An 18,720-nucleotide genomic window follows, 5' to 3' on the forward strand; every position below is an offset into this window, starting at 1 on the left:
ACGTTGGGCGTTGCCTACATGATAATTATAGGACAATAGTGTGGCAAACACATTAGGTAAGAATTTGAAACTAATCAGTGTTTGCTTTATTTTAATTAATATACTTCATTTTTTAGAGTAGTTTTACGTTTACAGAAAAAGCGAGCAAAAAGTACAGAGTTCTCATCAAACCTTCCCCACTACCCCGTGTCCCTGCACAGAGTTTCCCTATTAGAATATTTTGCATTAGTGTAGTTTATTTGTTGGAACTGATGAACCAATATTGATGCATTATTATTAATTAAGTCTCCATTTATATTAAGGTTCACTCTGTGTTGTATAGTTCTATGTGTTTTGTCAAATGCATCATGCCATGTACCCATGATTACAGTATCATATAGAATAGTTCCACTCCCCAAAACACTCCCTGTGCTCCACCTATTTACCCCTTCCTCCTTACCTTCAAGACCCTAGAGACCCCTATTTTTTCACTGCCTTTATAGCTTTTTTGACTTTTCCAGAATATCACATAGTTGAAATCATATAGTATATAGCCTTTCAGACAGGCATCTTTCACTTAGCAATATGCACTTAAGTTTCCTCCGTGTCTTTTTATGGCTAGGTGGCTCATTTCTTTTTTTTTAATTACTGAATAATATTCCATTGTAGTGATATATCACAGTTTGTTTATCCATTCAACTACTGAAGGACATCTTGGTTGCTTTCAAGTTTTGGCAATTTTGAATAAAGCAGCTATAAACATTTGTGTGCAAGTTTTTTTGTGTGGACATTAGTTTTCAACTCTTTTGGGTAAATGCCTAGGGGCATGATTGTTGGATCACATACTAAGATTATATTTAGTTTTCATAAGAAACTGCCGAACTGTCTTATTCCCAGTAACAATGAATGAGATTTCCTGTGGTTCCACATCCTTGACAGTGTTTATTGTTGTAATATTTTGGATTTCAGCCTTTTTGATAGGTGTATAGGGGTATCTCTTTTTAAAATTATTGGTTCCCTAATTACATATGATATAGAGTGTCTTTTCATATGCTTATTTATTAACTGCAAAACTTCTTTCGGGAGGTGTCCAGAGCATATTATTATCTGAACCATAACTTCAATGAACAAATGAAAAGTTTATTGTCTTTAAATTATTATTTTCCTCTCATGTGATCTCAGTGGAAACTCTCAAATTCAGCGTATTATTACATCTACTTCCTAAGATTATTCGTTCAAAATATCAAACAAAAATACTTGCAAAATTAACTACTTAAAATAAAATTAAAAAAGGAGTATGTTTTGCTAACAATCAATTACTTTATAGAGAATTTCTGAAATGCTCCTGCAAAAATTGAAATAAAGTTTGTTAAGAGATTAAGTTCCAATAACAAAATCATCCTCATGTTCTAATCAATTTTTCATTTGTAATACATATATAATATATATCTAGTATATATATTCTGTGTGGAGATAAATGTAATATATTTGTGTAAACTTCCCTAGATTTATTTCTATAATTGTATAGAAAAAATTAAATTATTAATCTCTCTCATCTTATGGGAAATTCAGTCATCTCCTAATAGAAATATATATTTAATGAAATTATATTATTTTAATTGATGCACCTATGTGCTGCTATTGGCATTTGTTTTGCTAATAAAATTAAACTTCATTCATTCCAGAAAATGACTGGGAGGCAATTTTAACAATATATTTTTGTGGACAACTGAGAATTTTGTTCATATAAAACACTCTGTGTTTTACAACCAGGTAACCAGCTAGTCATATTGCACTTTCTAAGTCTCTGCTAATAATTTATCCGTATATAATACTTGAAGACAATGAAGAAAGTTATCATTTAAATATCTGCTTCATCAATAACAATTATTAGCTTAAAGTGAAATTATAAAAATCACATGAACTACTGATCCTTTCTATTAGGAAAATTTTGTTGGGTAATTAACTGGACAGGGACACATTTGTCAGGTGTTATGAAATAATATACCTCCCTCAAAGACTGATGCTATTCGTCCTTCATATGTATTCATAGCTACATATTTACATTGTTGCTGTTCAGCTCTCTTGTAAAGAAAAGGCTGCAACACTGTCACTATCTCCTATCCCATGTCGAATTTAAAATATAAGAAAACATATACACTTTCAAATAGCCATGGTGAAAAAATTATAATAAAATAAAGTGAGTTTCAATGAAACTCACTTTCAATAAGTCTAGATCAGAAAGTCAGACTTAATACCAACACCAAACACAGTGAAGCCAGTGCTAGAACCCAATTTGGTATTCTAAGGCCATAGGTATACTCTAAGTAAATAGGTACATGAGTATGAATGCAAAGACCTTTACAACTATGGACCTAGGAAACACTTCCATGGCTCATCCTTCATGAAATGTGACATTGAGAGGAATGATTGCCAACTGGCAGAAGATACATTCATACAAGCAGCAGCTGACAGAGATAGGAGTGATGGTTAGCAAGGGAATGAGGCTGGGGAGAGCAAGAGGTTCTTTGAGACCACTTCTTCCCTCAGCTTTAAGTATGGCACTTTGTTCAAGCATCTGGCTTTTTCAGCTCTACCAGGCAGCTGCAGGAATATCAGCAGCAATTGAGATAAATACACAATAGAGTGGCAATTGAGATAGCTGTCCACTGATCAGCACTTGTAGTTTAGTCTGAAAGAGTGAATTGGAGTTACTTGTGCTACTCTAAGCAGCAGCAGTTGAACTAAAAAGGAATTATTATTCATAAAAGTATATTAACAAACCTGGGGATTCATAGAAATAGGTAGACTTGTGACACCTGCAAAATACTGGAATGCTTGTTAGCAAGTGGGAGATTGCTTGTACTACCATTTGGACAGAAATGTAAATGTGACCTCCTTCTGCCAATGAACCAGTGAAGCATATGGAGATATAAATGAAATATATATCATAGAGACCCAAGTCTTTTATCACATTGCACCTCCCCTCTCTATGGTTTATATATATATCATTCTGAAGTGACTGGCCTCTTGGTAATTCTATGAAAGAACAGATAGTATTAATAGTAAAAATGATGGTACTAATTATGTTATGTTTGGATGCTTACTATGTAATATACACTGTGCCTAAACCTACATATGCATTATCTCATTTAATTTTCACAATAACACTAAGAATTAACATTACTATTTGTATTTTATAAGTAGAAAACACTGATATTCAAATAATTGGTATAATTAAGATTGATAGCCTGGAGTTCAAACTCTCAAGTACTGCTACAATCATATATCAGAAATGATGTTAATATCACAAAATATTAATATGCTTGATAATTTTTGTTTGGCAATAATTGATTAATTTTATTAGTCTTCATGTCAATAGCATACTTTTCCCAATACATGTAATTGTGCTCGATCATAGTGGATTATCATTATAGAAGGTCACATAAGTAAATATGTTACTCCAAACTAGCACATATATATACATACATACTGGATTAATTTAGTCCATTAATATAAAATCATACTTGAGAAAATGTACATGAATACACAGTATTATATTATAACTTAATCAAATGGTTAGTTCATTTTAATTGATTCTTACAGTTGCTTTTTCTGATCACATAAAAAGTGAGAAACCCATATGATCTTGCAGTTACTCTATTAATTCACAATAATGTGAACAATCTCTATGTTAAAAATTGAACAGGATTGAATTAAAATGAAACAGCCACATTAAGTGTTAATCAACTGAAAGTACCACAGTTGATGTGAAATAAATTTAATGTCCTTACTTTAGATCCTACAGCAAAATTAATTATACTTATGTTAGCATATTTTATACACTGAAAATCTGAAATGCCACTAAAATACAGAATGACACACAAAAAAGAGCAACTGATATTGGCTACACAGATTAATTGTTTCAATTGAAACCAAAATACTTTACACTGTAAGTATTAATTTGGATATTTCCAGTGTAATAAGATTTTTACATAGCTAGAAATGAACAGACAAGTTTACTACATTGTCTCAGTTTCAAATTTTCTAGGTTACCGATTCTATCCAGCTGCTTATAAAAGAAAACATCTTAGTGACTATATAGGGGGCTTAATTGTGCTATCAGAGTACGAATAGAGAATTGCACGTTCACAGCATGTCATAAGTAATAATAGGATTAGGCCAGTCAGAGGATACAAAGGCTGGGAGACTATTTAGACAAGAGGAATTCAAAGGGATATCACAAATATAAGTAGTCAGCAGGTTTGAAGTCAAAGTTCTAGATCCAGGAAATGCAGGAAATTTGATCAGCCATAATATGAATTAGGAAGGCATGGTAGTTTGGGGTTTAAATCCAAGGGCTAGAAATCCATCAACATAGAATAGATAGGTCAGGAATGTATAGTTAGGTGAGTGCAGATAGATGAACATTAGAATAATTATGGGGTAGGAGGGTAAGAAGGGAGGGGGGAGGAAAAATGCCTCAATATCAGGGAGTCTAGACAAAGAATTTCTTTCTGCTGAGTAGAACTGAGGTTCTTTCCTGATAGTTACAACAATATTATTAAAAATGCAAAGGCAATAAAGGCCTCACAGGTTTATAACCAAGGGTTATATAAAGGTGCTAGATCCTTGCCAGCTTGTATAAATTTTCAAAGCTCTCAAGTAAAATAGGATGAAATACACAAGATATGCCTTCCTCATGTGGTGTAGAAGTAACTCGTGTTTTCACTCTAATGAAATACACGTGGAGTAGAGTGTGATGGGTGTTATTTATCTTTCCATTTGTGATTGTGTTATACTGAAACAGAGATGTTATTTACAGGTAAACTCTGTTACAATTGATAGGTTAAATGACTAATCTGTCATATTTCCAATAAATACTTGAGGAATTTTTCAAGTGTCTGGTTTAACGCTGTCTATTTGACAATTTGAGCATGATAGAAGAGGCCTTATTTTCAGCTGCAAAACACTTGGTTGAAATGAAGCCTTATGCTATGTAAGCTAATCCAGTTGAAGCTTGGAGTTAGCACCCAGAGCTCCTCCAAGTAAAGGCTCAGCATTCTACAAAGCCCATTTTAAAGTCCACTGGTCTAAGAAATACAGAGGATCATCAAGAAATTGTTGCTGAATTGAAAAAGCTCATGCAATCGAAAGTCTTAAGAGGTCTGACTATTCACCAAGAGTTAAAAGTAAAACATTCAGTCAAAACAATATTTATCACAATGTCTTATTATTTTTGTTTGTTTGTATTATTTGTTTTATTTATTTTTATTGTCTTTTAAAATTGGTAGCCTCTTTCTAAACTGAGGCAGCAATATACTGAAATGGTATCCAGGTTTTTAAAAAAAGTTGAAACTGAAATTTTTCAAAATTATAAGAAAAATATTGCTAAAGGACTGAGAAAAGTGTCCAAAGGATCAAAGGTAGTACTGAATATTAAGATACTTTAATCAAAAAAAATTTAATTCTTCAACATAAGTAAAAAAATAAAAATAAAAAATCACCAGTAATGACACACCTGTGATTGTGGCTTATTTGATGCCATTATACAGTATAGAGTTGCTGATATTAGTGAGGAAGAATGTTAGAATAGCACATGTCTGAGCTGTCATACTGTTTATTGAAAAGATAAAAAATATGGAAGTATTCTAATAAAAAATTAAATAAAAACTAAGACTAATTAAAATAATGTTGGTCAAATCTCACACCCATACAGAATAAAAAGCAGTAGACAGAATAAAAAGCATGAGGAAGCTTCAAGCTAGGACAGGAGAGGTAGCTGAAAACCAACCTGCATTTTCCATGCAAATGTAATAGATGCAAATGCTGTGGAGAAAAGTCATGCATTCGCCAGAAGATCTATGGCAGGTTTGATGGCTTCTAGGTCATGAAAGAAACTGATAATGAAGGAGCCAAGATCCAAAGATAGGGCTTTGAAGAGTCAGCCTACAAAATTCTATTTTAGAGAAACAAAGTAGTAGATCAATGTGGATATTCAAAGTAGTACAAAATTAACACTCATTGTCATATTAGCTGTGCTTGAATATGCCTCTCCAACTTCTCATTAAAACACACAAAATAAGAACAATAAAGAACAAATTGATTCAAACTAGCAAATGCACCAAATATTGAGTCATAAAGCTGACCAGGAAGGTATGAAAGCGCCCATTTTACACCCTCGAATTATGTTAAAAAACATACAGATTGCCTGTGATACAGGCTAAATTCATAAAGTAACCTACAATTAAACAATGGTGAATGACATTTCAAAATTTTCGGGATGAAGAAAGAAAGCATCACAAATATCTTCCAGTGAATATCACTCTACAGAGAAGGAGGAAAAAGGTTTTCCTCAAGTTTTCCATTGCAATGTTACATAATCCCTTCGGAAGTTATTGTTTTCTTAAAAGAGAAAACTTTTTGACATAATATTTCCATACAAAGATAAAATAGTCATGCAAAATGGCAATAGAAAATCATTTTAATTTATGCAAGAGCATAATAGTCCATTTATTAATCCAGAAATACAAGACAGTTTAATATTAGGAATCAAACGATGTATTGTATCAAAAGGTCAAATGAGAATATACATTTTATACAATGCAGCTTCATCCCTAGGAGATTTGTTAATGGAAACATCATTTATATATAATCTAATTGCTGTTATGGAATTCAGGACATATAATTTACCATATAGTTAAGAAATAATTTACCTGCAACCATTAGGGATTTAAGTGTTCTAGTTAATTCTCAATACCCTTAAAAATTTTTAAACTCATTAATTTTAAATATGTTACATACTTCACTGACTTAGTAAACAGCGTATTCTAATACAATTTGGTATCTTAATAAATTTAGGATTGTCATTATGAATATCAATTATTATGCTCTATTACAATGACAGCTTTGGGCTGTTTGTTCAAGACCTAATTGTGAGCTGCTCTGTAAGATAAACACAGTTTAGCAGAAGAATGAGAAATAGATATTTGATGCTGGATGTCCGTATCCTTTCCCTTTATTTTGCTCTCTTTAGTCCACTGCTAATTCAAAAGTGTATCTTTATATTGCTTCCTCTGTTTTACTCAAATCTGTTGATCTCTAGTTTTAAGAGAAAAAAACTAATGGCTTTCATAGGCAAACAGAAAACTGTTATAAATTTTAAATAAACTCTAATTTTAAAGTTGATCATCATTTACAGAAAAATTGTTAAAATACTATAGAGTTTCCATATACCACGTATCTAGCTTCTTTTACTATTAAAACCTTACATTATATGGTCTTTGTGTCACAATTAATGAACAAATATTGATACATTATTATTAAATAAAATTATAAAGAATGATTTCCTAAAAAAATCCCCTGTGCTTTATGTAGTCAACTCTTCTCCCAGCAAACCCTTGGAAACCATTGAACTGTTTATTGTCTCTATAGTTTTACCTTTTCCAGAATTTCAGGTGAATTGAATGATACAGCGTATATAGCCTTTTCAGGCTAGCTTCTTTCACTTAGCAATATGTATTTAAGATTCATCCATGTCCCTGAATGGCTTGATAGTTCATTCTCTGTTTTCACCTAATAATATTCTATTGTATGGGTGTATCACAATTTGTTTATCCGTGCACCCACTGAAAGACATTTTGGTTGTTTCCAGTCTTTGGCAATTATAAATAAAGCTGTTATAAACATTCTTAGGCAGGTTTTTATGTGGACATATATTTTCAAATCAACTGGACAAATAGCTAGGATTATTCCATAAATGGCAATTCATTCAAGATGATTGATATTGTTGTTCCAGACTTCTGTATCCTTACTGATTTTCCGTCAGCTTGATCTATCAATTATTAAAGGATGGGTTTTGAAGTCTCCAACTATAAGCATGGATTTGTTTATTTTGCCTTCAGTTGTATCAGTTTGCTTCACATATTTTGACACTGATATTAGTTGCATATATGTTTAGGGTTTTTTTGTATTCTTGGATGATATATTCCTTCATCATGTGCCTTTTTTAAATTCTTGATAATTTTTCTTGATCTGAAGACCGTTTTGTCTGAAATTAATAGAGATATACCAAATTTCTTTTGATTTGTGTTATCATGTTATCTCTCTCTCTTTACTTTCAACCTATCAGACTATAAACTTGAAAGTATGTTTATTCTAAACAACATATAGTATATTCTTGCTTTTTTAATGCACTGAAAATTTGTTTTTCTTTTTAATTTATTTTTTAAAATTGAAGTATAATTGCTCTACAATATTATGTAAGTTACAGGGGTACAATATAGTCATTCTCAATTTTTAAAGGTTATACTCCATTTATAGTTATTATAAAATATTGGCTATATTGCCAGTGTTGTACAATATATTCTTGTAGCTTATTTTATACCCAATGGTTTGTACCTCTTACTCCCTATATTGTCCCTCACCCCTTCCCTCTCCCCACTGGTAACCTCTAGTTTGTTCTCTATATCTGTGAGTTTGCTTCTTTTTTGTTATATTCACTAGTTTGTTGTCTATTTTAGGTTCCACATATAAGTGATATCATACAGTATTTGTCTGTCTTTGTCTGACTTATTTCTCTTAGCGTAATGCCCTCCAAGTCCACACAATTTGTTTTTCAATTCTCATACTTGGATCATTATATTTAAAATTATTTTTCACATACTCGGGTTAATATCCAACACCACGGTTAATGTTTTTCCTATATCCCATTTATTTCTTGTTTATTTTTCTTACTCATTTTCTTCCTTCTCTGATTGTAACTAACATTTTAAATGATTACATTTTATCTTCTCTCATTATATGAAGTATATTTCTTTCTAATTTTTTTTCCAGTAATTACGACTCCAGTGGTAAAACTATTCTTTATATAGATCCATTTCTGACTATGACATATTTCTTCTGCCTGAAAACCTCTTTTACCATTTCTTTCAGGGAAGGTCTGCTGGCAGTGAAGTCCCATAAGTTTTGTATGTCTCAGAAAGTTTTTACTACTCTTTTATACTTTGAAGAATACTTTTACTGTGTATAGTATTCTATATTAGTGGTCTTCTTTCACTTCATTTTCCTGTTTTTGCCTAATTTTTCTTGAGAATTTGCTATAATTCTTATTCTTGTACATCTATAAATAATCCCCCCCTTGACTTCTTTCAAAATATTTTTTGTCGATGGCTTATTGGAGTTTGCATATAATATGCCTAAGTTTGTTTATTGGTATTTATTCTACTTGGTTATGTTCTCTGAGATTCAGACACCTGAGGTTTGGTTTGGTGTCTGTCATTAATTTTGGAAAGTTTTCAGTCATTATTACTTCAAATATTTCTTATGTTCTTTTCTCTTGTTGCTCTCTTTCATTGTTGCAATTACATGTACTTTACATCTTTTGATCTACAGTTCTTGGATGTTTTATATACTTTTTCATACTTTTTTCTATATGCATTTTAGCTTGGTGTGGTGATATTATAGTTATTTTAAATCCCCTGCCAGTTTATTTCAACATCTTTGTCAAATTTAAGTATGTTTCTGATGATTGCTTTGTTTTTTCAGAATATGTTTTTTCCCCTTGCTTTTTTGACATACCTTCTGATTTTGTTGTTGTTGTTAAAATCTAGGCATGTTGTAATGTCCTGTAATAGGCAATGTCAGGTAATAGGACTTGAGGCAAATAGGCCTCTAGCATGAGCATTTATGTTAATTATGCTGAGTTGGACTGTGTGTAATGTTTGCTGTAGCTATGGGTGCCTAAGGAGACACTATTCCTCTAGTGCTCTTGGTTTTATCCGCCTCCTCATTTTAGGCTTCCCTAAGTATTCCTCCTCAAAGAAAGTCTGTATCTTGCAGGTCTTTTAGCTATAATCTCTTGTTCTTGTGCTAGAGCACTCACTGTTGGTATAGTGGTAAGGTGAGTTGGAGGAAAAGACTATAATGTTTTAATTACATCTCCATCCTTTAGTAGACCCATGTCTCAGCATTCTGATCTTCACAAGTGTTTCTCCAGTGATATAGGTTTATTTTCTCTTTCCCCCACTCCCTTACTAGGCAACAGTGTTCCCAATCTATTTTCCTAAAACCCTAACCCTTGTGAACTATTCCCCGCCCCTTATGTGATATTAGAAGGGTGGAGGGAGGTGGAGTGAGAAAAGTGCTCTTCTCTGGCTGGCATAAGCCTCTAGTAAATTATTTTCCCTTAGAGAGTGGGCTTTTGTTACAGAGAAGTCTCTGGGTGTATTTCACAATTATTACTCCTTTTCTTCCCATGCACATTCCATAAGGAACTCTTTCTCAGATCTTCATCATGAGAAACTAGTGGGGTTATTGGAGATAAGGCCCACAGGCACATGAGGGCCCACTGAAGACTGCAGGCCCTCAGAAGTTTCTCATTCTTAAGCTAGTCTACTCTGTCACACTTCAGTGGTTTATGACAATTACTATTTATATGTTCCTGTCAGTTTATGGCTCAAGTGGTTTTTTCTCCAAATAAGCATATCTCAGCTGTGACTCTCTGAAGGCATCTCTCTCTCTCCAGTTTTCAGGGTGATGATTTGTCCTGCAGTCTCATTTCTCTGATGGGTCCAAGAAAAGTCAGTTTTTTTTTTCTTTTCTTTTCTTTTTTTTTTTAGCTTAACCTTGTTGTAAAAATGGATGCATCAACTTCCACACTCTTTACTTATTGGAAATGAAGCAAGAAATTTGTTATTTATTTAAGATTCAATACCATTTTACTTGAGTGGCTAAGGTATGTGTATTGTGTGTATGGGGATGAGTTAGGGCATGGCAGGAACTGGAACCGGTGTTAGTACTTATTTTTGTTGACTTTTAAATTTTTTTGACGTCATTTTTAGATAATAGCCATTCTGGAATAATGAGGAATTCTGAAGTCTAGTCATCAAAAGCAAATAATTATACATAAAAATTTTACCTGCAGAGAAACCACACAGAAAAAATTAAAAACCCACAAACGTTTGTTTGTTTGTTTTGGTTTTTCTTTTTTATTTTTCTAATAAGGCCATGAATATCTCCAGGGATATGAAAAGCCACTGGATGAAAGTGTCACATCTTCCTTGAGTATTAGTAATACTGGAAGGTTTGGTAAAAATCTCCTTAGTAAAACATGATAAATATTACCTACTAAAAGAATGCAAAAATTAATGTAAACATTAAAAATAAGACATGAGCCTGGGTAAACTGTTCACTTTGAGCTGTGCTCCCCAGATCCTCAGTATGTACTTTACTCTCTTTGTTATTAAGGACACTTTGACAAAAATTTTGTAGACTATTAGTTTACAAAATTAAAATAGAAAAGTTTTTGAGAGGAGATTATTTTTCAGATGAAGTTTCTTAAGTGTTTCTAATTACCTTCTCCCTCCCTTTCTGAAAACGTGCATTATTGTTTTTACTCTAGAAGAGAGTGGGATATATATAATTATTTTAGAATCATGCTTTTTAAAAGTAAAAATATGCATCCATAACACCCTTTGCTTTTTTGCCAGTTATTCCTCTTGAAAGCCTTTTGACGAAATATTTTGTTTAGCGGTTCAATTCATAACAGAATCTTAAACAGGTAAAATAGAATTTTTTTTTTACTTTTCTATTTTTTTGGGTCTCAATACAACACCTCAGAGGCATAAGATACTATATCCAGTGACACTCCAGTTGAGATGTTACTCATTTGCCCTGTTATGAAAATGTGTTCCCATCTGTTTGAGATCACTAGCAGAAGTCTTGCTTTCTACAAAGATGTGGTAAAAACGTTCTTGAATTTTATCTACTAAGGAATGAAAGTAAATATTTTAATGACAAGAACAAGACACTCTTTTCCCAGTAATTTTGTGCATTTCAAAAAAGACTCAATTTTTGAACTTTTCCTACTTAATAAAAAGAGATATGTGACTTATTTGTCTTTTAGTTATTTTTTGTTCCTTATTATTCACAAAATATAGGGAAGGAGCACTCTATCAGTATCTTCATATCCAAGCCTTCAAAAAAATTAGGAATTATATTGGCTTTTATAAACCTGTATATATTTTATAGTTTATGTAATTTTCTTTTTATGTTTTCATTTAACCTATATGTTAATCTTTAAAAAGTGTAATAAGGCAATTTTTAGGTCTAAATAATGGTCTCTTTAAACATTCTGGAATACTTATAGGCTTGATATTAAAAATTTACAGCACTGTTTGTATACAAGATACATTCCTTTTGCAGAATAAACATTTTTCTTTATTATTTTAGATATATTTAACAGAAGTTGTAGTCTTTCACAAATTACTTGGCCTGGCAGTCCTAGGAGTGGATAAGCATCTCTGAAATGGAGTTCTAGAAGAAGAAAGTTTCTACCATAAACCCTTGGTAAAAAGAGATTGAAGCTCTTTTGCGGTTGTTTAGAAGTCATAAATACTGGTGTTTCATAATAACAAAATTTAACCCTTGAGTTTTACATGTGAGTATCAAGGATACAAATAAACAATTGTTAAATTCTGCTTCTTCTGCATTTTATTGAAACTAGGGACTTTCTTTAAGGCTATAATAGGTATGATGCTAAAAGGCTCTTTTAGTAAATTAGGCCAATGTTTAGTAGAGAGTAAATTAAGATAAAGCGTCATTATTTGCAGTTAAGTGGTTTTGAGAGATATCTAGCAATAACATATGAAAAGTGTGACTGCATCTAAACTGAATCTACACCATCTAAATGATGCATTAGAACTGTGAAAAATAGTACAATTCTGGAATTCTTTCCTAAAAGTAGAAAAGAATTGCATCAAAGAAATGAGATTTTTTTTTTCTGAATATAGAGTTGTTATTTTAATCTTTATGTTGATTTCAAAGGAGTGCTAAACCTGTGATAGTATTTGGATGTTTCAACTAGGCTAGTCTATAGTTCTCAGTTATCCAAACACTAATCTAGGTGTTGATGTGAAGGTATTTTGTCAATGTGATTAGAGTGCATACTCAGTTGATGTTAAGTAAGGGAGATTATTTTAGGTTACCTGGTGGGCCTGATCTTCCAGCTGAAAAGCCTAAAGAGGTGAGGCTTCCCTGATATAGGAAAAATTCTGCCCATGGACAGCAACTTCAGCCTATGACTGAGAGTTCTAGCCAGCCCTTCTTGACAGCCTGCTCTCTGGATTTTGAATTTACAAAACCAGCTCCACAATTGCTTACACCAATTCCATGCACTAAATCTCTTAACATGTATCCTCTTCTGGGTCTCTTCTGAACCCTGAATAATATACTACCAAAACAAAAAATATAAATTACAAACACATAGTAAATATCAATTTAACTTAAATTTTGTAGTTAATAATCAGTGTAATTCTTGAATAAACTTTTTACTATGACCTCTAAGATAAACATTGTAAAATAACAAAGATTTTTTTTGTTTTAAAATTCTTTCACTGAGTTATAATGCTTATAGAGTATATTCACTCTTTTCTGTGTCTGTACAGTTCTACAACATTTGAGAAATGAATAAAGTAGTGTAATCACCACCACAATCAAGATATAAAATTGTCACATCCCCAAATTTCCCCTTGCTCTTCCTTAATCAACCACCACCCCCACTACCAGCCTGTAAAAACCATTGATTTGTTTTCTGTTCTTATAATTTTGTCTTTTCAAGAAACGTTATAAAAGACATCATACAATATGTAACATTTGTGCTTCATTCATATTTTTGTGTATATCAGTTCTTTCCATTTTATTGTAGAGTAGTATTCAATTACATGGGTGTACCACAGTTTGTTTAGACATTCTCCAGTTGAAAGATATTTTACTTGTTTCACATTTTTTGTGTAATTATAAATGAAGACTTACAGGATATTTTTCATTGCCTCTTGAATGTATTCATTTAAAAGATATTTACCAAACTCCTATTTTGTGAATGGGTTTATGGCACTCCAAATAAGATAATATATAAAGTAGTCATAGTTTCAGCTCTACAAGTTTATAAAATTGTGATAAAAATGAATAATTAAGCAATGACTTTGAGAGTAGTAGATACATCTGTGCATGAAGATCACACAGCTATAGCACATAGTGTAGTTCGTGGAATCAGGGAATAATTTCTAAATTTTGTGATCATTAACTTGGTGCCTAAAGAATCCAGACATGATTCCTAAAATCAAGAAACCATAGTTTAATCCTTGGCCCTACCAGATCTTATTTTGTCTAGTCCTGAAAACTGACTGGATCTTAGATTTCTCATCTGTAAAAGGAGAACACTGAATAAGATTAATTCTATAGTGCCTTTAATAGCATTAATTTTTTTAAAAAAATTATAAATCTATTATGCAAGCAATAAATTAAATGAATGTGAATTCAAAACCTTTTGTCAACAAGAAAAATAAAAGTAGTATAAATTTTGTAGAACCTAAAAAGTATGTTATTAAAGTTCCAAAAACACTAGAAAATTCATGTTTTCCAAGAAAATTAATGTTTTAGTGTGTTGTTACGTATCTTTGAACCCAGTTCAACTTTTAAATCTCTGCCTCCTGAGTTGGTTCATTGATTACTTGATCTATAGATGAACACATGCAACTATTTTGGGGTAATTGGTTTTCTAGATTTTTAAAAATGTCTTTCCAGGGAAAGAAAAATTAGTAGAACCTTAAAATGCACTCTGAACCAAATATTTGACGTAAACAAATTAAGTGCAGAGGTTCTGGCTATAGGAAATAGAGATAATATCTATTTTATCTGTGTGGAGAATCACGTTGTCAAAGATTGTCTTTGCCATAAGCTAATGTGTGGAGGCAGTCCATTCAAAACAATTCTGGTATGGCCTTCAAATTACTATGCATGAGCCAAAGAAAAGAAAATACTTTTCAGGAGCAATTATTTCTTGCCTAGTGATTTTCATCCTGCTAGAATAACTTTTTTTCCTGATATCTCTCTGACAAAAGTAGTTTGCCAATAGCTTCAGACACATTCTTTTCAAGCTAGGCCTCAAGGGGAGAATTTTAGATAGAAGAAAAGGAAACTCCATCACTTATATTTTAATATGTCTAGGAGGGTATATGCAAATCGCCTAATAGACTTTACTAATATATCTCAATTTCATTAAAAGATTGCTGGTGTAAAATTTAAAATTAATTATGTATATTGTAATTTCTGGATATAATAAATTTAAAATTGAAAGTTATTATGAATTAAAAATGTATGTTAAATCTATATTTTAAAAATAACTCAAATATGTATAGGCAATTAGAATGCATTTTTCCAGACTGGAATTTATAGCATTCATCAGACAATAATTGGGTTTTTAATTAAAATCCTCAAGGTCCAAATTACGCATTTCTTCCCAACATTTTTCATGGCCTGTGTTTAAATGTCTATTTTAAAATATTTGTTTAGAACCTGAAACCCGTTTTCACTTGGAAACTATGTTATACTTGTTAAAAAGAAAATAAATTGTGTCTGACAAAAACATTTGAGCCATAACCTTCATTTATTCTTTTCATAAATATTTAGTATTCCATGTAGTATTTTATATTAAGCACTGAAAATAAAAGAGTGAACAATATCATGTCTTCCTTGAAGAAACTCATACTTAAATGAGAGAAAGTATCCTAATCTGAGAATCTCTTTAATTTTTCTCCATTCAAAGATATTCAGCACTATATCAGTTAAATTCGCAGTTCTATGTCTCTTAGGTACAATTTGGTATATTTGTCAGGAAAGTATAGGTTTCAGAGGATGTGTACTTGCCAAAGATATAGCCTCTCCTCATTTCTGTGAAAGCAACTCCTCTTCCATTAAACGACAAGGTGATGGTTCATCCCACTCTCCTAAGACAGTTACTCAAATGGAAAAGCCACTTTTTTCTTGTATTTCACATTACTACACCTCACTGTTACTGGCCTTTAACTAGGATTGGGTTTCAGCATGACTTAGGGAGACAATGGGAGCAAGATATTTCCCCAATTTCTGAATGTCTAGTTACAATAGCTATCATAAGAAACTGAATCTTTACTTTGACTCTGACGCATGGAGAGAAAGCTATTACGGTAAGAACAGCAAAGTGGAAGAAAATTGAGTTTCTCCTCTTTGCCAAATAAGATACCAATAAACAGTGCAATATCCCTCAGGGAATAACAGAGAATAGCACTACATTTAAAATTTTGAAAGGCACAGAAGTGACAATACATGTTAAATTTCTCTTTTATTCCCCCGCTTGTTAATGGTAAAAGTGAATGCATCTGGATATCAAAGTAGGTTAATGTAAACTAAGATGTGATATAGTCTTCTTACGAGTAATTCAATACAATACTTGGCCCCCTTGTATGTGGATGTTAAACTGGACAATGTTTACCTTTGCACCAGTAAAATTTGATGTACCTATGAACATATCTTCAAAATATGAAAAACAAAATAAAAATTGACAGAACCAAAGGGCAAAATAGACCCAAAATCATAGTTAAAGTGTTTAAAACAAATTGTTTAGTGCTTGAAAGAGCAGAAAAATAAATAATATAGATTTGAAGAACACAGTTAACTACCTTGAGTTAATTAAATATATATACTTGTGTTTTTGTGAGTGTGTGTGTATAGTCGTTGGGAAAACAACTGCAGAACACACATGGTTTTCATTTCAAAGAACGTCCATAATATAAACTTAATTTGCTCAATGGATTTAAATGAATTATAATAACAGAAAACAAGAAACCAATAACATAAAGATGATTAGATAATCCTCAAATGTTTGGAAATTAAGCATCCCAGTATCCCCGAGTATGTCAGTCATTGAGCTTAAAACTTAACATGTGAGTGTCTAATTTAGTTCTCACAACATCTCTATGAGAAAATTTTTATTATCCCTATTCTACATAGAATAAGACTGAGGTTGTGATATTATAAATGACTGCTAATGTCATACAGCCAGTAAATGGTAGAGCTTGGGTTTGAACTCTGGGATACTAGGCTTAACTGCAAGTGGAGAGCTTCCCATGTAGATTCCACTTCTAGCAAAGTATTTTAAATAATTGTTTACATGTTCGTGTGGCCTGCAATGTTTGTGAAGTATACAAAACCAACATCCACATCTTCCTCATGTTTCTCATATAACCTCTACATAATGTCTTGCCACATGGTAACTGCTTAACAAATATTAGCTGAATTGAGTATAATCTGTGGTTCAACAGCAGACAATCCAGCATCTGAAGCTACCTATACCTATTCTTCCAAGGCAAAGCATTCATCAAACATCTACTATGTGTTTTCCTATGACAAAATGATTCTACAATAGTAACAAGCAATTGGATAAATATACAGATATGGTTTTTTCTATTAATGGACTGATATGTTGATGATATTTTACAGCTGGCACAATTAAGTAATTTCCTTCAACTCAAGAACTAAGCCTTAATAAACCAGGAAACCAAAGTCAATTTAATGACTTATTTAAATAGATCAGGTAAAGAGTAAAATGTCAAATTTATAGTGAAACAAACACACATACAAACAAAAATATATTTTTAAAGTTACCGATAATTGATAGTGTTGGCTCTAACATGACCTCTCAAGACTCCTTAACCATGAATATTGATGGTGGGTATTTTATTATATTAAAACAACTCTTTATAACTAGAACCTGAATCTTTAATTTTTAGTACTCTTTAAACATCTACTTTAATTACTGTGTAATTATCTTTTATCATTTTCTCTCCCTTGATTATTTGAGCATTCCTCATGTATATGCCATGTATCCACAATGATATATCTGAAGATCTGCATGTGGGTGATGTCATATAACATATGCAGTATAAGGGACCTAGAAAATACCAGTGAAAACTTTGTCCTGTAATAGTTCAATGATTGCCTTTCAAAGAAAACTTATTGCCTAATAGTATTGCCTAATAGTTTTAAATAGATGAAACAATAGTCATTGACTGAGGAATAAACTAAGATCTTCTACTTCGTGGAGTTTAATAATATTAAAATAAAAAAACAGATTTCTGTTTTAATCCACTTAATTTCTTATAAGACAAAAGGGATGTTAAGTTCCCCAAACAGTGATTTAAATCATAAATTTCCAAATGTCTGAAGATTGTAATCAGTATATTTTAACAATTATAAATCCTCTTTAGTTGCAGAGTGTAAATCTGGTGAATTAAATGACTATATAACATTTTGCTGTTACTGTTACTTTTACACATTCATCTTTAGTTAATGAAATCCTTGCTTTTTTCTATCTCTTATAGTATTATTTTATGTATGAAAATTATCCTAAAGAGAAAAATATGGAACATGTTTATAAAAATACTACTCCCTCGCCTTTACTTTTAAACTACATATAAAAGGAACAGATAGTACTCAAGGGCTTTTGAATAGAAGAATTATCCTGAAAATTGCACCAAGTGCCTCATGTATGTGCAGTAAAGAATTTTACCCATTTAATGGATGGCAAGAGGGAAAGGAATTCCCAAATTTATTTTTAGCATGTTTTAGTGTCAATGAGTTATGTGAAATTGTGAATCATGCTTCATATCCCATTTGTATGGTGCCGAATCTGTTCAGATATTAAAGTTAGCTCTCTGAGGCATCCTGAAAATGTTTACCCTATAGCTCAGATTGTGTCCATATGCTAGTAAAGTACTGTTTAAATTGGTAGCGAACATAACCTTTCCATCTACAACAAAAATATGCAACTAAAAAAAATCCTCAGTAAAATGTTAAAAAAGTGATAGCTTTTAATGTTAGCTTTCTGTTCCCTCTTCATTCTAAAATTTTGTGTTACTATATTTT

At 31.8% G+C, this 18,720-nt stretch overlaps 1 long non-coding RNA gene across 1 annotated transcript in view; it reads left to right on the forward strand.

Annotated features, from left to right (window-relative positions):
* Nucleotides 1-18,720, forward strand: part of LOC309631333 — a 467,574-nt gene that overhangs the window by 98,574 nt on the left and 350,280 nt on the right. The window lies entirely within an intron of this gene.

This window comes from Balaenoptera borealis (genome assembly GCF_965194805.1).
Source record: "Balaenoptera borealis genome assembly, chromosome: 6".
In the NCBI taxonomy this organism is placed as follows: Eukaryota; Metazoa; Chordata; class Mammalia; order Artiodactyla; family Balaenopteridae; genus Balaenoptera; species Balaenoptera borealis.